The sequence below is a fragment of the Oryzias latipes genome, chromosome 21, assembly GCF_053564925.1.
Source record: "Oryzias latipes strain Hd-rR chromosome 21, Olatipes_Hd-rR_3.1".
NCBI classification, from domain to species: Eukaryota; Metazoa; Chordata; class Actinopteri; order Beloniformes; family Adrianichthyidae; genus Oryzias; species Oryzias latipes.
This window is the reverse complement of record NC_136257.1, coordinates 12641546-12663966: the sequence shown is the minus strand read 5'-3', so window position 1 is coordinate 12663966 and position 22421 is coordinate 12641546. Positions and strand designations below refer to the sequence as shown.

The 22421-nt window shown below is 39.3% G+C and overlaps 2 long non-coding RNA genes across 4 annotated transcripts; one reads left to right on the top strand and one right to left on the bottom strand.

Annotated features, from left to right (window-relative positions):
• Positions 1-503: 503 nt before the first annotated feature.
• On the bottom strand, positions 504-1247 carry LOC144988893 (uncharacterized). Its single transcript, XR_013652969.1, has 2 exons — positions 1010-1247; positions 504-926 (listed from the first exon to the last, which is right to left on the bottom strand). It is a non-coding gene; the product is annotated as an uncharacterized LOC144988893 (long non-coding RNA).
• A 5006-nt stretch (positions 1248-6253) lies between these two features.
• Positions 6254-19025, top strand: LOC110017460 (uncharacterized). 3 transcript variants are annotated; one of them, XR_013652570.1, is made up of 6 exons: positions 6254-6455; positions 6659-12838; positions 13042-14369; positions 14687-14731; positions 15417-16022; positions 16142-19025. It is a non-coding gene; the product is annotated as an uncharacterized LOC110017460 (long non-coding RNA). The 3 variants fall into 3 exon arrangements; XR_013652569.1 differs by having other exon boundaries at positions 6659-13408; positions 13495-14369; XR_013652568.1 differs by having other exon boundaries at positions 6659-14369.
• Positions 19026-22421: the final 3396 nt, after the last annotated feature.

Sequence of the window (22421 nt, the reverse complement as noted above, 5' to 3'; positions counted from 1 at the left end):
CATTAAAAAAAGGTTTGTCTTTTAGAATTGTAGTTTTGACCCCAATAAGAAAAACACACTAAACAACCAATATGTAGAAAACCCAGAATGACTTGTGTTCATCAACCCAATACAACTGTCTCCCTTTACCAAAAATCTGTGAAGTGACACAAACTGTGTATGCAACATCTTCTGAGTTTTTTTACTATAACCCTGACTTATTGTAGTAGCGTAAGTTCAATTTATTGCTACGATTCGTTTTTGTCCTACTACCTTTAGTGTGTTTTATAAGTTTCAAGATCTCTGCACAGTTATGAACAACCACTTCATTAGTTCTTTGCATAACATATGGGGAAAATAAGGCCGATCTGCTGACCATCAGACAGCTAAAGGTGTCTGTCTTTGTTTCATGAAAACTAATCCCGAAGATACTTGATGAAATCTGATCAAACCTGAGGAGCTGTGCTGTTGGTGTTGAAGGCTGTGAAATGGTTGTCAACATTTCTTAAGATCCAAAAATGCTCTTATTTAAACAACATAAAAGAATGAAGGTTTATTTTTATGATATGACTTTAAGGTTGTGTCATAATTGGCTACAATAGCTCAAATACAAAAAGTAAATTAATGTTTTCACCTGAAATGCACTGAATTTATTTTGCATCTCACAAAAAAATTAAAGCAAAAAAGTGCACATTGTCATGATTCCCGGAACGTGGCGGACCCAGGTGGTGAAACCCAGAAACAAGACTGGCGAGTAGCAGGTAGGAAGAGTTTAATTTGATTCCTCTCCGAGAAGTTTCTGCTTGGGATGGTGATGGTTCAGAGATGGCTGTGGCGTGTGGCGAGGGTGGAAGAGCTGGTGGATCAGTGATGACCGAGACGTCTGCCGTATTCCAAGGGGTTTGGTTGTAGAGGGTCCACCTGATGTCACTCGTGATGAGATTTTCCTGTAGCAGGAGACCAACGTTAGGGCAAGAACAAGAGCAGGGTAACAGCAGAGCAAAGCTAGACGTGAGACCAGGGTAGTCACCATAGAGGGCAACGATCTGGCGTTGAATGATGGGGTTGAGTCTCCTTTTAAACAGCAGGGCTGATGAGGTTGAGTGGCAACAGCTGGAGGTGGTTAGGAGTGGAACTGAGTTGGAGGGGGAGGAGACTGACCAGACCATGACACACATAACTCTATCACACTACACCTGTGCACAACTTGGACCATTTATTCAGTGTTTATGAGTCTCTCATTTTTGTTTCCAGTCAGTTATGAGTTAGTTTCAAAAGTTTCCCACCTTTTTTGCACTCCATGGCCTAGTTGAATTGAAAACAGCTTCAGACACCTGCAACCTCTCCAGAACGACCCGTGCAGATTTGTTGCAAGTGTCGTAAATATGTTTAAAATTCCTTAAAAGAGAGGCTCTTCATCTCAGACATGAAATTAACAACTCTGGTAAACGTTTTAAAGGTATTTTAGAAACTCCCTTTTCAAATGTTATTTGTCTTTTGTGTGAGAAAAGACAGGGGGAGAAAATGCAATTTTTCCCCAAAGTGCTATACAATACACCCCACCCTTAACAAATAGTACTATTAAATCAAATATGATGCCTTGTTATTTGTTATTTGTTGGCTTCTGGGAACAGAAGGAACAAAAAAAAGCCACATCAGATTTTGCGGGAGGGGGGAAGAGACTATGTGCCCTGTGTTAAAAGCCTTTGCATGTCATGGTTCCACACCCCCAATTACACGGAATGAAGCCCTGCTGTGACTAATACAGAAACAGATCATCACACAATTTCCTGTTAAGCTGAATATTTTACTTAGGCGATTAGAGGGGATTATCACATCTTTGAAAGTTTAACCAATGGCAGTCCATTTTGTCATTTAAAAATATGCTTTATTTTCCCCAATAGCTTTAATTCTCAGCCAATATGCATGATCATTCACCTGCTTTTGAGGCTTTTTCTAAGTTAGTTTATCTGACTTAGCTTTGGTGACAACTTTAATATTTTTATTTATGTATTACAATAAAATGCTCACAAATCTACTCTTCCAAATGTAATCTTTTTTTTAATTCACAGTTTTTTATGTATTTAATTGTATTAAAAAGAAAAATCCTTTCAAATTACTACTTTTTATAGTTACTTTATAAATGTGAACAATGTTACAAATCCAATAAAAATCCTGTTTTTGGTGTTTTAACATGTTCTTGTGGCATTTTTCTGATGATGGATGAACATATACAAAAAAAATTGAATCTAAAATTGAGTTTCTGAGGATTTCCTTTTTCAAATCACAGTAATTCATAAGCAAAATATACAATTATAAAAATCTTGTGTAGAAAATACACTGCTTGCTGCTCCGCTCTAATCCGATGCATCCATTTGTAGACAAATAGATCCATGTACGTCTTTGTTATATCCAGTCTGAGCTGGAATTTGGATCAAAATGGTATGGCTGGATGTTATGATGGGGTGGGCTGTAAGCTTGTGGGAGAACGTGCAAACAGATGGGTGCCGGAAGGTGGGGGGGGCTTGCTGCACTGCCAAATGTCCCGCCCACAAATCGGAGGCAAATTTCTAATAAACTCCTGTCCTATAAATTAACATTTTTTTAAATTTAACAATTAATAATTATAATTAAAAGGCCACTGGCAATGATTCAAAACTAGATCAAAAGATTATTGAATTAGGACTGTCATTTTTTTTCTAACTTGTCCTGTCCAACAGCTGGGCAAACAGATGAGAGCTGAAGGCCTCTTGTCCTGTCTTGGACATATTTTACTGTTACAATGGGGGTTATGAATCTTTTGACACACTAGATGTATATTTGAATGAACCCCTTTTGTAATTTAGGCTAAACTTTATTCATTTTAATTGTATTTGAAAACCTTTTGTGTTGGACCGGACGGAAAAGGAAAGGAGGGAGGAAGAAAGAGGGATATTGGAGAGGGGGGGTAGGAAGGTGATTATGGGGGGGGGGGGGTAAACCATGAAGCAGCATAAGACAACAACCTTCTGGATGTTTATCATTACAGTACGGTTAACATGTAATACAAAACTAGAAGGGGCGGGGCCTGTCCACACACACACTCAAATGACTGTTATAAACATACCTGTTGGCTGCAAAAATGTCCACATGTCAGGATGTACACAATACAAACACTGTTCCCAGACGCATACTTATGCCTTCAAACCAACTAGTGTGAGATATTTCATTCAATCACACAAGCTATCCCAATCCGTCCCAATCCGTCCCAACGGATGGATTGGGACTGTAATCTTTCAATGGAAAAAAAGACCTCCTTGTCTATTAAGTTTAAAACACATTAGATATTTGTTTACTTAAATTTAGTAGATTGATTTAACGTCAGTCAGAAGTTTGGATATTTTGGCTTTTTATGCAACCTTGGGAAGAACGAAAGGAAAAACTGAATTGCATTAAACTAGAGTCTTGGTATTCAGTGGAAATCAAAGTAAAAAGAACATGAAATCAACAGATTTCACACTAGAAACAAAGGTAGTTTTTCTACTACGAGGTGGCACATCTTACTGTAATCTAAAAATGTAATGAAAAACCTTCCAGAGAAGTGTTGACATTGCTCTTTCTAGAAATGACGAATTGCATATGACTTTCAGTGGGTTAACCTAATAGTGTGTTGCCGTTACTGCTTGTTTTGGTTGAGTCTTCCGACCATTAGTGGGAAAGTGATACATTCCTCTATATAGCAGCTTCTATGAACAGCTGGGAAAATCCTCATTTTCAGATCCTGGCATCAGCAACTCTTCCCGGCACAACTTTTCCTCCCCCGGGCCTGTTTTAACTCGCCTGCTGACAAATGCCCCAACCCACAGACGGTTTTCATTTTGCAACATTGGAAGAGTCTCAAAAGTCATTCCAGCTGCAGGCGCAGATAAGACCGGTCTGAACTAATTGCCAAAAACATGACTCTCTTTTGACAGTTTTGTTTAGGACCTGCACTTTACGGATCCTCGCATCCAGGTTTTACAGCATTCACCCGCCCACAGTCACAGGTGTAACAGGTTTGTAACCTGCTGCCACATTACTGACCTCCGTCCTTCATAGCTCGCCTTTCATTAGACTCATTCCTGCTGAGTAAACAACAATACGTTTCAATGCTGAGTTCTAAGAGCCTTCAAATGTTTGTAGAGCATCGTGAACCCACATAAACTTGTCTGCATAAAAAAACAGGAAAACTTTGCTGGTCTTTTAATTATGATTATACTGTTTAGGAAAAAAAAATTGTGCCGTTTTCATGGACATAGTATCTTCAAAGTGGTAGTTGTTTATTAGAAATTCACCTCTGAGTTGTGGGCTGGACTGTTGGTGTGCAGCAACCCAGCCCCCCTTTCCTGTCATCCAGAACTGAGAGCTCTATGTTTACACACCCTCCCTCTAGCTTGCAGCCACTCACACCACTGACCTAACATTTCAATAAGGAGAGAGCTTGGAAAAAAGAAAGATTTATTTGTGACACAAAAGGTGTGCATGAAATAAGTCCATAGTCTTTGGCGGTTAGGCTCAATGACATCCTGCATGCTGGTGGTTTGGACCACAGATGAATAAAGCCCGGAGCCTAGACTTGATGGGGGTTAAGGACCAGTCTATGACAAAGCATTGCTCTAGGTGGGGTTGAGGTGGAGAAAGGCCAGCAAAACTGTCTGAAGATAAATGTCCACAAATTTAAAAGCAAATATTTGATTTTGATTGGCTGAAAAAAAAGGTAGGCGATTTAGTTATTGGTTAAGAGTTAAGATTTAATTGATGAGTGTCATACACAGTGAGTGACGTAAGAACGCTTCACCAGAATCGAGGTAGATCTTGCTTGAAACTGCGCCAAAGCGTCACTATTGCTGCAAAAAAAATGGAGAGTGATATTGGAGCTCTCCAGCTGTAGAGTTTAGAGCCAGATTCCAGCTCAGACGAGAAATAAAAACCCTACATGGATCTATCAGAATGGAGCTTGTGGCCCGCCGATTGTCGTTTGTACGAAACACTACAAGCTTTTCCAAACGTATTTTTTCTTGTACTCCTTATTTACCACGCTTTGAATAAATAAATACAGAGAAAAATGCAATTTTAAGCTTAATTTTCTTTAAAGATGTCATCCATTGGAGTCAGTCTTTCAAGTTTTCAGTTTGTTGAATGAATAAAACTGATTTAATGTGCTTAAAAGAAGTTCTTTGCGCCATGCCAAATTGAGTTTTGCAGGTGTAAATTAGATTAAAGGATTAAAAAGAAAAAATATTTGACTTAAAATAGTAATGTTCTTCAATGACCAATTAAGCTGAACTTGGCAGCATTTTCAAATTCCTTGTGCAGCTGTGAATTATTGTCAAGAGGCTAACACTGCCGTCATTTCTACCTCCGTTCTTCTCATCCTCCACTCCTGTTATCACAAAACCTCTTTCTGCTTAGTGTCCTCCTCTTGGACTCTCCCACCTCAGCCCCTCAAGCCCCTTCATAGTTATTGAATGAGTTGTTTGGATGAGCTCACTGGAAAAAAGTTGTTTTCTTTTTGTGTTTGCCTTCACAGGAAACTGGAGAAAGAACCTTAATTTTCTTAAAAAACACAAGGAAATCTTGGTTCTTGACATTTTAAACTACACTATGATAGATTATGCAAAAATTTAATAAGTAGGAAAAACTATAGATGCTGTAAAGACAAAAATGGCAGTCAAATCAAAGGTTTCCTCTTTATATTTTCACACTTTGTAATGAAAAATGCTTACATTTGATGATAAATATTTACAGAAAAAATAACACTGTCCAGTTCTTAAGAGAGACCATAAAAAGACACAAAAGAAATGTCAGCAGGTCTTTTTTGTGTGTTTTTTTGGTTCATTTGTTTAGATATTTTTCAGTAAAGTCATCCAAAAAAGTTCATGTGTTCCAAATTTTGTCTTAAAACATCTGCTCCTCCTCACAGAGACTAAAATCAGGTCAATTAGCTTATCAAGTGCCTATACAGTCAAAACATCTTTCAGATACCTTGTAAAACTATGGTTTCATAACATCTCAAATGTGTACATTTAGTCATACAATGATTTCAGAATTACAATGATGTAAATTAGGTTTAAACAGTCAATACAAAAATGAATAAAATGAAACATGGGAAAGTTTTCAGATTGATACTAATAACCTTTTTACATTACAACATTAATAATTGTGGAATTAAAAAACATGTTTTTTCAATTGTTTCTGTGACCCAGTTTACTGACGATGAGCACAAAGCTGAACAAGACCTTAGCCCCTGTAAAGTTTAAAAGCATTTAAAGCAAAGAGTTTATTTTAAACTGAAATGTAAGTTTTCCTAGATAAGAAGTTTATTTTGAAAGAGCCTTTAGTTTACATCATTTCCTGTTAAAATCTTTCGGTCTCTTCTTGGATCTTCCCGCAAGCATGACAGACTCTTGTGAGCTTAATCCATGATCATCCACTGTCATCATCATTGAGGCAATGCTGTAAGTTTATCCAGTAAAAGTTAAAGAATTATATAATGTGGTTTGTTGTGAGTTTGAAATAATTTGGAGAAGTTTTTATATTTAAAGTTATATTTTAGTCTGTAAAGAGATACTTACTAAAATATAAAGCTTTATTTATAACTGCACCTAGAAACATGTTTTGAAGTTATGTACTGAATGTTATTTTATAATGTTTGTTGCAGTTTTCACCGAAAGTTGTTGAAGAATTGTGGAAGTAAATGGTGAATCTTACGACGACTTTCTCTTCATTCAACGCGGTTTAGCTGGATGTTTAGTAAGCAGTTTTGACACGCTGAACAAGAACATTACAGTGAAAAAGCATTATTTGATGATTGAGAGTGAGCAACATGGCATCAAGTCACAGATCATCCTCACGCAGTGTTAGGAGCACCAAAAGCTCAACGTCATCAGCAAGTGTGGTGCAAGCCAGAGCCAAAGCTGAAGCTGCAAAAGTAAGAGCATCATATGCTGGTGATGAAGCAAAACTTAAGTTCGAAAAGGCTGCAAGAGAAGCAGAAAGAAAAACAAGAGAAGCACAAAATCAACTGGAAGCAATTCGGATTGACACCGAATTAGAAGTATTAACACTAAAAAGAGAAGCAGAGGCAGCTATTGTGGAGGCTCAGGTTTTAGAGGAAGCTGCAGCAATGGAGTTTGTGGTTGATGATGAAAAGGATAAATCAGAAAATATAAAAATTCAGCGAACAAAGGACTATGTTCAGTCGCAGATTGAGTTCAAGAAATCATCTTCAAGTTCCTCTTCAAAAGATCCACAATCAAAATCAGCAAGAAAGGCAGAGTCACAAAATAGCTTTGTAACATGGGACCCGCCACCAAACCCTTCAGGGTTACAACCTGTTGGTGAAAGACTAAGCTCAAGAAGAGAAGATAATGTTGGCTTGCAAACACCAAATGCAAGTAAGCAAATCGAATCAGAAAGACAATTTAAAGCGGAAAAAACAAATGCCATCATGAATGTACATGCTCCATCATATGTACCCCCACATGATACCTCTGCCATGATGCTGCACCAAGCTGAGCCGCTAGCACAATACTTGGCACGGCGAGACCTTGTCACCTCTAGCCTTTACCAGTTCGACGACAAACCAGAAAATTTCCGAGCATGGCAGTCATCATTCAATAACGCAGCTGCTGATGTCAATCTTACAGCTAGTCAGGAGCTAGACCTCATGATTAAGTGGCTTGGAAAAGAATCTGGTGAGCAGATCAGGCGTGTCCGCTCCGTCTACATAAACAATATTGATCTGGCCCTGAAAAAGGCATGGGAAAGATTATGCGACTGCTACGCTGCTCCGGAAATAATCGAAAAGTCGCTCTTTCAACGACTGGACAGTTTTCCCAAGATCTCAGCCAAAGATAACACTAAATTACGTGAACTGGGAGATCTTCTCATGGAAATCCAAGGAGCTAAAGAGGATGGATACCTGACTGGCTTGTCATATTTGGACACATCGCGTGGAATCGCACCAATTGTGGATAAACTTCCATATGGACTGCAGGAAAAATGGATGTCTTCAGGATCATCGTACAAAGCAGAAAACAATGGTCGCTTTCCCCCCTTTGTTTTTTTTTGTGACTTCATCTGTCACGAAGCAAAAAAGAGAAATGATCCTAGCTTTATGTATCAAGGCATAACACCAAGCACTAAACCTGAGAAATGGTTTGTAAAGAATTTCAATCCAAACAAACCCATCACAGTTCATAAAACAAATGTCTCTTCTGCCAGCATAGATCTCAATAAGAACTGCCCTCTGCATGACAAGCCACACCCTCTCAAAAAATGCAGAACATTTAGGAAAAAGCTCATTGGTGACAGATTAGCCTTCCTCAAGGAGAAACGAATATGCTTCAAATGTTGCTCCTCAACCTCCCACCTTGCCAGAGACTGCAAAATGTCTGTGAAATGCTCTGAATGTGGAAGTGTCAATCATGATGTAGCCATGCATCCTGGACAAGTACTTCAAAATGCCAAGATCTCTCCACCACCGCAAGAGAACGGCGGGGAGGAAGAAAAGTCTAACATGTATGATGTTAGCACAAGTTGCACTGAAGTTTGTGGTTCAGGTCAATGGGGTCGCTCATGTTCCAAGATCTGTCTTGCTAAGATTTTCCACAAAAGCAACAAGATGAAAACTGTCAAAGCTTATGTAATTTTTGATGATCAAAGCAACCGATCTCTGGCTCGGCCAGAGTTTTTTGACCAGTTTTGTGTAGAAAGTGAGCCATTCCCCTACCACCTTACAACTTGCTCTGGAACGGTGAAGACGTATGGCAAGCAGGCAGAAGGGTTCCAAATTGAGTCACTGGATGGCAAAACTCTAATTTCTCTTCCACCTCTCCTGGAGTGTCAATCCATCCCAAACAACCGGGCTGAAATCCCAACCCCAGACTCAGTTTTGCATCAACCACATCTCCAGCACATTTCCCAGTGTATTCCAGAATTGGATCCAAAAGCAGAAATACTCCTGTTGCTTGGAAGAGATGTACTTAGAGTACATAAAGTCAGAGAGCAGATCAATGGACCAAACAATGCCCCCTTTGCTCAGCGTCTGGATTTGGGTTGGACAGTGATTGGTGAGGTCTGCTTAGGCAAAGCACATAAACCCACAGTCAATACGTTCAAGACCAGCATATGGCAGACCAATCGCCATTCAATCTTTGAACCCTGCTCCAGCTCAATGTGTATAAAAGAAACGGAAGAAGATTTCAACAGACCTGGCAAATCACCAGAGAAGATGCTAGGACACTCTGTCTTCAGTTGCACAGATCATGACAATAAACTCGCTCTGTCAAGGGAAGATGCACTCTTTTTAAAGATCATGGACACAGCTGTATACAGGGATGACGCCAACAATTGGGTTGCACCACTCCCATTTAAAGAACCACGTCAGCGCCTCCCAAATAACAAACAGCTGGCTGTTAATCGATTTACCTCTCTCCAGCAAACGTTAAAAAGGAAGCCTGTGATGCAAGAACAATATTTAGCGTTCATGGGAAAAATATTAGCCAATGGTCATGCTGAGGTAGCTCCACCTCTGAACCAGAATGAAGAATGCTGGTACTTACCATCTTTCGGCGTATACCATCCACAAAAGCCAGACCAAATCAGAGTTGTGTTTGACTCCAGCGCCAAACATTGTGGAATCTCTCTCAATGATGTGCTCCTCACAGGACCCGACCTTAACAACTCTCTTCTTGGTGTCCTTCTACGTTTTCGGAAAGAAAAAATTGCTATCCTTGCAGACGTTCAACAAATGTTCCACTGTTTCTTAGTGCATAAAGACCACCGCAACTTCCTCCGCTTTTTGTGGTACAAGAACAATGATCTCAGAGAGCCTGTCATTGAGTACCGGATGAAAGTCCACGTCTTTGGCAACACACCATCACCTGCAGTTGCTATCTACGGGCTGCGGAGGGCCATCAGAGAAAGTGCTCAGAAACATGGTGATGACACAGTCCTGTTTGTTGAAAGACACTTTTACATGGATGACGGTTTAATATCTGTCTCCTCAGAAGCAGGAGCCATCAACCTTCTCCAACGAACACAGACTTCACTCGCAGAATCCAACCTTCGATTGCACAAGTTTGTGTCAAATTCCAAGGCAGTCACGGAAGCATTCTCCCCTGATGACTGTGCTGCTGTAGTCAAAGAGCTAGATCTAAGTGGAGAGGAAGTACCCATGCAAAGAAGTTTGGGACTGCTCTGGGAAATCCAAACAGACACCTTCACCTACGCTGTATCAAACATGAGAAAACCATACACTCGCCGTGGAATTCTTTCCACTGCGAACAGTGTCTTTGACCCCCTGGGCTTGTTGGCACCCGTCACCATCCAGGGAAGAGCCCTTCTCAGAGAACTTACAATGCAGCTGTCAGATTGGGATACGCCACTTTCAGACGATAAGTTCAGGATCTGGGAGAGTTGGAGAGACTCCCTTCAAGATTTAAGAGAGATTCATGTTCCACGGGCATATACATCTTCCTCAATGGAAGCAGTGCACACAGAATTGCATGTCTTTTCAGACGCCTCAAACAAAGCTATTGGCGCCGTGGCTTACCTAAAGACTGTTCAGGAAGGTGGAAAAGCTGAGGTGGGATTTGTAATGGGCAAGGCTAAGCTAGCTCCTCAGTCAGAGCCAACCATCCCTAGGCTTGAGCTCTGTGGTGCTGTTCTCGCAGTTGAAATGGCAGATCTTATCCAGGATGAGCTTGATCTAAAGTTTGATGCTGTTCAGTTTTACACAGACAGCAAAGTCGTCCTTGGATATATTTGTAATGAGACAAAGCGTTTCTATACGTATGTCCATAATAGAGTCCAACGTATACGCCAGTCTTCAACTCCAGAGCAGTGGAATTATGTTCGCACAGAGGAGAACCCTGCAGACCACGCATCAAGATCCTTATCAGCATCTCGCCTTTCCCAAACATCTTGGTTTACTGGTCCTTCCTTCCTGCATAAGACATCAACAGCCACAACACAACCTACAGGGAGGTTTCAGCTTATTGAACCTGAGAAAGACTCTGAGATCCGTCAACAAGTGCAAACATGTGCTACTTACGTTGAAGAAGCAATGTTTAATGTTGATCGTTTCCACCGCTTCTCCACTTTTGCTTCCATTGTTAAAGGACTTGCCTTCCTCATCCACATGGCACGAGCCCACAAACAGTCAAACCCAAAAAGCAAGTGCAGTGGATGGCACAAATGCCATCTACCTCGCACTGCTGATGAAATGGCTCAAGCAAGAGATGTTGTATTGAAAGCGGTTCAGAGGACAGCCTTCTTAAAGGAATTGTCAGCGCTGCAATCCAACCAAGCAGTGGCTAAAAACAGCCCCTTACAAAAACTAAGTCCAACCTTGGATGGTGGATTGTTATGTGTTGGAGGTAGACTCAATAATTCTGAACTGACATCTGTGGAAAAGAACCCAATAATCCTTCCTAAGGACAGCCACATCTCTCTGCTACTCACACGGCATTACCATGTTCAGGTAAAACATCAAGGCCGTCATCTGACAGAAGGAGCAATCAGAGCTGCAGGCCTATGGATTCTGGGAGGAAAAGCACTAATTAATTCAGTTATCCACAAGTGCGTGACCTGTCGCAGGCTGCGAAGGAAACCAGAGGAACAATGCATGGCTGACTTACCTTCAGAGCGCCTTACAGCTTGTCCTCCATTTACATACGTGGGACTTGATGTCTTTGGGCCCTGGTCTGTCACAGCTAGACGTACCAGAGGTGGGCAAGCAGAGAGTAAGCGATGGGCCATTATGTTCAGCTGTCTTAGTTCGAGGGCTGTTCATATTGAAGTGATTGAGTCAATGGACTCCTCCAGCTGCATAAATGCTCTTAGACGCTTCTTTGCACTCAGAGGCCCTGCAAAGCAACTCCAGTCCGATTGTGGTACAAACTTCATTGGAGCATGTAAAGAGCTTGGCATGGACAAAACTGTGCAGAAGTACCTGAGTGAACAGGGATGCAGCTGGAAGTTTAACCCGCCACGTGCATCACACATGGGAGGCTGCTGGGAGCGCATGATTGGCGTTGCCAGGAAGATTCTTGACTCTATGTTACTACAGCAAAAGAGTAATCTAACTCATGAAGTGCTTTGCACATTTATGGCAGAAGTAACCGCCATTATGAATGCTCGACCACTCTTACCTGTATCAGCAGATCCACAGCAACCTTTTATCCTCTCACCATCAATGCTCCTTACACAGAAGTCAGGAGTTCCCCCTCCTCCTGGAGACTTTAACAACAAGGACCTTTACACAAACCAGTGGAGACGGGTGCAGGCCCTTGCAAATCAGTTTTGGAGCAGATGGAGCCGAGAATACTTACCCACTCTGCAAAGCAGACAAAAATGGACTACACCACGTAGGAATCTTCAAGTTGGAGACTTAGTCCTGCTCCGAGATAAGCAAACTGTTCGGAACTGCTGGCCAATGGCTAGAATTACTGCTACGTTTCCTGGACAAGATGACCTTGTACGGAAGGTCGAAGTGACAACAGTTGATCAGGGAACCCCAAAGACTTTTCAGAGGCCTGTCACAGAAGTTGTTCTGCTTCTCCCTACAGACTGATGTTTAGATTTCATTACAGTTATAGTGACCTCACAGAGGCCAGACGGGGAGTGTAAAGTTTAAAAGCATTTAAAGCAAAGAGTTTATTTTAAACTGAAATGTAAGTTTTCCTAGATAAGAAGTTTATTTTGAAAGAGCCTTTAGTTTACATCATTTCCTGTTAAAATCTTTCGGTCTCTTCTTGGATCTTCCCGCAAGCATGACAGACTCTTGTGAGCTTAATCCATGATCATCCACTGTCATCATCATTGAGGCAATGCTGTAAGTTTATCCAGTAAAAGTTAAAGAATTATATAATGTGGTTTGTTGTGAGTTTGAAATAATTTGGAGAAGTTTTTATATTTAAAGTTATATTTTAGTCTGTAAAGAGATACTTACTAAAATATAAAGCTTTATTTATAACTGCACCTAGAAACATGTTTTGAAGTTATGTACTGAATGTTATTTTATAATGTTTGTTGCAGTTTTCACCGAAAGTTGTTGAAGAATTGTGGAAGTAAATGGTGAATCTTACGACGACTTTCTCTTCATTCAACGCGGTTTAGCTGGATGTTTAGTAAGCAGTTTTGACACGCTGAACAAGAACATTACAGCCCCATTGACCATATTCAGGTTGATGATACTCAATGCACAAAAGCCATGTATTTTTGTAAGTGCTGTGCATTTTTATGACAGACTGTGTCATGGTGCCTCCGGGAGTCCTCTCCTCCCCCCTCCCTTCTCTGCTCTGCTTAGATTGGATCCAGCTGTTGGCACTCACCGCAACACCTGCCAGCTCTACTTAAGAGGAACCTTCACCAGCATTCATCGCCAGTTTGTTGCACCTCTATGGTGCATTACCTGGTTTCAAGTTTTTTTTCTCTAGTTTGCGCTTTCCATGCTTTGTACTAAATACAAGTTCTCCACCTCGTCTCCAGGACAGTTTTTGCGAGTGCCGACCTGGGTCCTATCTCCACACAGGCAGACTGGATATCACCAAAGATCCAAAGCCTCCAGTCACGCCTAAACTCCACGCCACGCCACTGCTCCCAGCCGCTTCACTAGAATTGCCACGCCGTTGGATATTCAACATTCAACTCACCCACTGGTCCTCGTCCATCATCATTGACAACTTATTGGAAAAAAACATCCTTAACTAAATCCATTTGGTTCTCCTTAGGTCCTTCCGGGTTTCAGCATCCGGGTCTGCTCAGCCTAGCTGATCATGACACACTGACTTCTCATCGTGTTTAAAAAAACACCTTTAGTACCAGCTACAAAGTTGATCTCCTTTTACAGATTTAGATCTATCACTTCCTAACTCCTCAAGAATTATTGTTAAGTTACTTGGAAAAATATTCAAAACTAGCTGTGGAGTTTTTACAGTGTTTGCATGCTGAGCTAGCTAAAGTGCCGTTCCCGTTACTGTACTTGCATATTTTTTACCAGAATATTGTGGAAATGTGATACATTACTCACTGGCTCAAGCTAAATAAAACAATATAACACACGATATGACTATATCAAGAATGTGGGTGTGGTTAGAAAAAAACCTCAGTTGCCAAAGAAATCCAAAAGTTTACTTTTGCTGATTCACAACGGTTACTACGGAGATAAAACTGACAGAAAAGCCACCATTTTGAAAAAAAAAAAGATTTTTTTCTCTCTCATCAATTTGTCACGTGGACTCTGACCAGGCTAGCAGAGGCAGAGGGAGGGGAGTCAGTCAGGCTATGTGGGCCGTGAGGCCTGTGGCGGAGCATCAACAGCTCTGCCAGTGCTAGAGAGTGAAAAGAGGGAGGCAGGGGTGGCGGTGAGTAGCACCTGTGGGCCGTGCAATGGTTTCTGTGCACATTAGGAGGTTCTAATTTTACTGTAATATTGTCTTTCCATGTTGCTTTTCCTCTTTTCTTTATTGTAGTTTAGCCTTGTAACTTAGAAAGTTATGTTTTAAAACTTTACAATTTGTTTGCAGGAAAATTTGGTTTTAAAAAGGCAACTTTTGTTCTTTGTTTATTGGCACAAGACAGAGTTCTTTCTTTACCCAATTTCATGCCTTTGTGTTAGTTTGTTATTTTATTTGTTGCAGGGGTGTGTGTGCTGTTTTGTTTTATTTACCTTTTCTTTTAGGCCCATCAGTGTGGCCTTCCTTCAGAGACGTTGGGGGAAAAAAAGGTACTGTATAAATACTCTTTGCTGGCTTTCCAGTCCTAAAAAGTCTTAGCCAGAAAGTCCCACACAGCAGCATCTACCAACCTCTGCTTTAGCACAGTAAAGAACATATGTTCATTGATGAAGGAAAATGGATAGATGGATGGATGGACAATTCTTCTTATTTCCATCACTCATGTTAATTAAAACATAGCTGGTATTTGTTAGATAGCACAGTGCCAGACCCTGTTCTGACTTGCTGCTCTGTCAGACTCAAAATAGGAGTTCTAACAATAAAACTGTTGTGAGTTTTTGCCTGTTCTTGTCATGGTTCGAACAATTTTTGTTAAAAGATCTTTTAAAAAATTATTTTACACATGTTAACATGTAATAAGCATCCCTGAAATTTAATCAATTATTTTGATTAAATTGGATACATATACCTGTTATTAGCTGCAGTGTTAGAACATGAACTGCAGCCTCAGTATGACAAGGAAATCATGGAAAACAGTGAATTAAATCCCTGCTACTGACTTGAATTATGCCCGTTAAAGGGTAAAAATGCGTCGATTGCACCCAATCATTTTTTGGGTCTCAGTCTGTCAAATTGACCCATTTTAGAAACAGTTGTTACGGTAAAAAGAAGCAGGGGAAGCTTTTCCGAGACAGATGTGTGTGATTGCTCATTTTTCTGTTTATTGCCCTGCAGAAAGACTGACTTAAGAATGTGTGAAAGTACCTAAAGATGTAAGTCAAGGGGAGGCTTGCATTATCGGACTGTAAAGAAGTCAAGGACGACCCAAGGGATGAGGAGTATGTTATTGTGAGGATAAATGATCATGAAAGAAAAGGAGAGGCTGTAACAAAGTAGATTAGGAAATGGTCTGCAGGGTAGAAAAAAACTGCAACCACTTGAAAGTGAGCACTTGAGCATTATAACCTTAAGACAGCTGCAGTAAGGCTATTATATTGCAACAACTGATTCTGCTGAACTAAACTTACTTTTTTGTTCTATAAATTATGGAGGTAAGGAATTGAGAAAGTCGTGTTTAAGAATACAAGAATATATAAATTTACATTTTTAATAAAACTAAACACTAGGATAACTCACCACACAATTAAAAAGATGTAAAAAGGCTGCTCAGAGAAAGCAGGAACAAAAGATCAGGCTGCACACAGAAAACTTGCACTGTCAGGATCCTGGTATCCTTCAGGGGGATGATCTTCTCACCTGCCAGCTATAAACTCACCAGCCGCCAGCCTCTATCTAGGACTCCTCACCCGTCAGCCGACGTCAGTCCGTCTGCTTCCTACGGTAAGTACTGTGCGAGTACTGACTCATGCTAAACTCTCAAGCCAAGCCTTATGCCAAGCTTTATGCCAAGTGCTACATTCTACCTGCTCACTTATCCACTCTGTGTTTTGCCCCTTCAGGAATTGCTACCAGCTTCACCTCCACCATTTGCCCCCAATTCAAGCAAGGCTCCACTCTTCAGTCTTCACAACCTCCAACAGACCAGCAGCTTATCTATTTTGTCATCCATCCAAGCCACGTTATTTTCAAGCCAGAACCCTCTACCACCACTGGAACTAAATAAAAAACTATTAGTTCATCCAACTAGTTTCTGTCCTGCTGCTGGGTCCAGACCCATTCAACATAACGCACCCGCACCTTGAACCGAAATGATGGGCCTCCAGCACAGTGCGCAGGGGGGGTGGGGTGCCGGTTGGGAAGGGATTTAAAAATCTGTATGGGATTTATGGCTCTTTGGAGGGAGTCAAATCTTTTGGATCAGTTCATTTCAAAATACTGGCTCATTTGGCTTTTTTCATTTTTTATTCTCTCTTAAGAAATCAGCCTGGAGTTTATTCATTTAATCAAATAATCACAGGATGGATGGTCTGAGATCTGGAGCAGTATAACTCAAATTCACATTTCCCACCATTTATTGAGTTTGAAGTATTTTGAAAATATTCATTATAGCTTCATTTGACATGTGTGGGCAAGATGTTAAAGTCTGATATGGATTCATTGTAAATTTTCCACTTCCATAACCTTTGAGTTACTGAGATCACTATTTACTCTTTGAATAAGGAGTGTGTATGTTCTACTTCGAATTATGCTATTAATGAAACAGCTAGACCAGGGGTCTGCAAACTTTAACACTAAAAGAACCATTTGGTCCAGTTTCTTACCAGCAAAACCGAATGAGAGTTGCAAAATTGAACTACTCTGTTCATAAAAATGCACTTAATTTATGTTTTGAAGCCGTTTGTAGCTTTTAGAGATTTACAATAATTAAATAACAGTTTTTTATTTTTCAATAAGCTACAAAACAATTTTGATTTATTTTACTCTGACAGCAGTACATACAAGTTCCTTTCAAAATAAAAGGTTGTGTCAAAAAAGATCCTCCTGATGCAGCAGATGTACTTGCACTTATCTATATAATGCACTTTTGTCATTTAAAAACTTTGCCTCAGAACAGGTACTGTTGTGCAGCAGGATATAAGACCTTATTCTGATAATAAACAGCTCTGACACTAGATTTAACTGTCATATTACTTAAAATAGGAGGCACATTTTTGCCTTTTTCGTGTCAGGAGCAGCTAAAAACAGGTTTATTTTACTATAAGATCATCTCATTTAAAAGAGATAAACATCAAATTACAAAATTTAACTTAAAAAAACACAATTTACAAACAATAAAAAGCAAACCAGGCTACTTTGAAGCTCCAGGGAAAACTTTCTGGTGAAACATTTTAACACAGGAACATTTTAACAAACAGAAAAAGTCAAAAAGTCATGACTTACTCCAGAATGATGACTGTGCAGACTGAGAAATGTCCTGATTTTGTTATAACATACAAAGTCAAGTGTGTATCAACACAGCTTTGGGAAGATGATTGTGTGGTGGTGAGAAAGTAGGGAAGTAACCTCCCAATTTTAGAATTACTTGGTTGATACAATTTAACCAAAACCTATTAAAATAGAGATTTAAAGTCATCTTAAACAGTTATGATTACTAAAATATAGAGATTAAAAAATAAACTGAACAAGGTTCCAGGACAGTGAGTCTTGTGCCTATAGTGGATGAAAATCTGCATTAACCTTTGTTATTATTTAAACAAAAAATAAGTGAAGCAAAATGCTTTAAGGTCCACTACAGCGAAAGTCATATTTGTGTTTTTAACATTATCCTGCAGCAAGTTTCTCACCATGGAGAGCATAAATAAAATAACGTAAGATTAAAACTGAGTATCTAGTATTAGGAGCAGATGAAAGTCCATAAAGGTCAAAGACATGTTGTCATTTTTGGGTCAGACTGGCCACAGCAGACATTACATCCCCAACTGTGTCTGTGCCTTTACTAGGGAAGTGTCACATATCCCAGGGTGGGTATATGTGACATATTTCCGAGGATGGGTGGACCAAAGACCAATTTTTTTTTGTATAATTTTACTATTTTTTAGGAATTTTTTCTTCTCAAATTCCTAATTTTTCAGGAATTTTTGAGCATATTTTTAGGTACTTCCTATGTTTTTTTTCCTTTAGTTGCACATACCACAGTTGAAAAAAAACCCACTATAACTTATCATGTTTTGAACTATTTTTTAAGACAAGTACTTTTTTTTGGGTATATTATATCGGGTAAAAATATCCCAGAAAAAGTGATGGTGTAAATTTTTACAACAAAAGTGTTTTAAGGTTATAGACACCAACAACACGATTTTCATTAACGTGGGTCTTTAAAAAGGAATCCCTTTGTCATTGTTAGAGCTAAAAAATGTGCTCATCCTTGAGCGGGGCTTTAATTGGCAGGTGGGTGGATTTATAGGCAGACTCAATAAAGATATGTCTGGACTTTGTCCTGCTCAATGGATGATTTTTAAGACTTTGTTGAGGGGTGGGGGGAAAGCTCTTGTAAGCAAATCATCACAGACTTCTTATTCAGTGTTCCTTAGGTTACTCAAAGATTAATTGTGTTCTGTGTACATGTCTGTGGACAATAATTAATAATAATGTTGTGTTTTCATATCTTAAATATCAAGCAAAAGTTGATTTTATTCAGTGTCTGTGTGTTTTACTCTGTCTTTTTGGTGTCTTTTTCCAATTTAATTGGGAAAAAACCGTAAGGAGTACTTAATCGACGTGTTGATAATACTTTTATCAAAATTTTTAGATCAGGATTGACTTAAATTTTGCAAAGAAACAGTGGAGACTAATTCATTGAGAGTGGTTTTGTGGCAGAAACATGTTTTTAATGTAAAAATATGTCACAATCAACACCAAATATGATTCTACACCATCGCTGTGGTCAGTGTCATTGATGTGTCTTTGTTTCCATCCACACTAACAGCTCAAAGCATTAAAGCATACCGGAAAAGGAGGAATACACTGATGTGTGCTGACATCCTCTTTAATGAAGACATTATAATGTCTGTACTCGCACCCCAAAGCGACTTCTGTCTGGAAGAATGCAATCAGCACTCTGTAACGGCACGCGCTCACACAACAGGGTTACTGAGTTGGTGCTGTCTGTCTGCATCACATCACATACACAAAGGACGACAGGAATACAGGGATTTTCAAGGAAACCAACTTAAATCTGAACTACACAATATTTTCTGAGGTAGCAGATCATGTTTAAAACTATCAACCTTGGACATTTTTTTAAATGTACTTTTATTTCAATCCTTTTTTCCAAATGCATTTTTATTTTATTCAGCAAAATTTCAGTTCCAATCTTCAGATCTTCAGATTTATCAGTAACGGGGCATAAAAGCTGCTTTTACATCATTTTTAGCTGCTGAGTGTCCCTTTCTCTGCTGTAAAGCGTGCTGATGTGCACGTGAGGCTAAACTGATTCAAACTGCTTCCTGATGAAGATAAAATGTGGACAAGACATAAGCGGCAGAGCTTCTGGCTCAAGGGCAAAGTGCCAGGCATCTGTAGATATCGGTTAGTGATACATGAGTTGGTAAGACGGCGGGAAAAAAAAGAAAAACGTAAAAATAAAGTGGTAAAAATGCAAATTCAAAGAACATCAGGGTTTGCATAAAAGATATGTACATTTGATCCTAAATATAAAATACTTTTTTGTCATTATGTGTTTTTTTAATCATCAGCTGTGTTATTTTTTTTCTTTATCCGGGATAAATGAATATTTTAGAAGCTGCTAAGATAATCTCCAAGCCCCCTGCGGCTCTGAACAGAATGAAGCATTTATCGGATAATGGAAAAGTAAATCCTGTTTATATATTATTGTTTTTCAGGATTTTCCAAAACCCTTTTCCCACCAAAGTTGGGTCGTTATGAAATATTTGTTAATAGTTAGTTATGTAAGAGTCATGAGAGCCTTGGAGGTGCCCGGTTATCTCATGACTGCTGTTATGAGAGGTCAGGGGTGATGGGTGGGCCCTCCAGATTTGGAATAAGACAGTCCTTGACCCCAACATCCCACGCTGCATTAACTGTATCTGCACAAATGAGCACATTTAAACCTATTTTGCTTTTCAAGCAAGTCACGCCTGGAGTTAAAAGGTTAAAATAGATACCAGTCATGGCCTCTTTTGAGATGCTCATTACTTTTTCTGCTGTTTTGATTTTTATATTTTTTAGGAGGCTTAAAAAAACAGAAGCACTAGATTCTTATGTATTTTCAATACCTAAAGAAAAGAGTCACTTACAACAAAAGTAGAAAAAAGAAGCTAAATGAATAAAACTTAAATATTTTAGAACAGATCTTTTATTTTAAGGAACTGTTTTATTGATTTTTTTTTTGACTAATTAAAACGCTCTGTTGTTTTAGTTTTGATTTGGATTCCTGCTTTCAGTCTGAAAGAAACACAACACCCAGCTACCACATCCACCATGTTTGCTAGACCAAAACAACATAACAGGAAATATTTTAAATGTCTACCTTTAACTCTAGTTATCATTTTTGCTTTAACGAATACTGTAATTATGATTACAAACTAGTGATGATTCTATTTGTACTCTGACATCTATTTTAAAAGGAAAGATTAAAAGAAAAAATCAACAAAATGAGTGGTGTTATATGGTCCACAGACGCTACCCTTTCCCACCCTCACCACCTTTTTTAACTCGCCCTCACTGGCTGATCAGCTACACGGCCCTCACTCACCCATTCTGCATCTGCCACTCTGGTTGGAGCTGCATGGGATAAATTCAATAAAAAACACACTTTTTTCAAAATGGAGGCTTTTAAGTTGGCTTTATCTCCACAGCAACCATTTTATTTTCCTGTCATCTGGAGGTGACGAACTTTGATGATGTTTGAAGGTCAACATAGAAAGTTCCTCACTTACTCACTACTTATGGCACGTTGGAATTGTGTCAGTCAATTTGACACATGCATTTGCATTTCTGAGAAGACCGCAAAATAACCTCATTTAAAATTTACAAAACCAGATGTAGGTCAGGATTTGAAACTGACCCCCTTTCCAAAATAAAGTTGTTCTTTCTAGCATCTGTTGCCTGTTTCTGCTTCAAATTGCATCTATACTGCGCCATTTCATAGTAGAAAAACGTCCGAATGTTACAGGAGCTGAGAAATCTGTGAAGAGGAAGTAAAAGAAATACCCCCCTGCAGAAAAAATACAGATAAAGGTCTAACTCAAGACAAGAATCATTGGAAGATAAGAAGACAAAAAAAAAACAATTTTCAGGTTTATGAGGGTGAGCACTAACCCGCATGCAAACAGTTCCTCGCTTTGTTCTGTGCATGCCACATGGACTTTAGAGTCAGTGCGTGTCCACAGAGGGCTTTTGACCTTGTCCAACTTTAAGGTTGGGTCACTTGTCTCACCTAAACAAAGGAAGTACTGCATGCTTGCTCATAATTTGCAGTGATTAGAGCTTCAGAATTAAGTTCCGACCACAAAACAGTGAAACAAGAACACATGATGGAACCCTCATTTCTTGGAAAACAGAATTTAAAAAAGCAAAGAAATGTAGAAAAGGACTGTAAAAACAAAAGCACATGTCATGATTTATTTAGTTATAAAACAACCTAAACCCCATAATGATGTAGAGATCAAGTGCTTAATTTTGTTTTATCTCCTTCACTTTCTGTTTCTGACGGTATCAGACAGATTAAAAAATGGTGCTTGTTGAATATTCTCCAACAAATGTTGGAGTCAATCTTGTTGGTGTTTCCTGCTTCCTGTCCCCATTTTTTATGCAAAATAAAGTAACATGTGACACGTGCCACTGTAAAGTCTCTTTAACTAGTGACACCTGACAGTGCTGCACACTGATAAGCATTCATAGGACTGTTTTTTACTTGTGGAAGTGCAGTTCCAAACCAGCAGCTTTAATACCAAAGTCAAAGAGCTCTACATTTAGCATTAATTCACTGCCTGGATTGTCTAATGTGGAAGCAATGTTCTTTTGGTTAAAAGAACTTTAAAAGTCAAATAGGGAAGGCAAGCTGAAGGACGTAAACAAAGAAAGCTCCATGCACATAAAAAAACAGCTCAATTTGTCAAAAAGTTGGAAAATTCTTTTGAGATGATACTGTAGTGAAGAGGTGTATATAGGTGTAATATTTTGCAACTGCATGTTTTTTGTTGTTTTTTTGTTGTTGTTTTTTAGTGCAGTTGTACTGTGTGTGAACGTAAAAACTAAACCAGGAAAGGTTTGTGTTTTCCCATTCTTTCCAACTGAGTCTGATCACAGCTAATAACA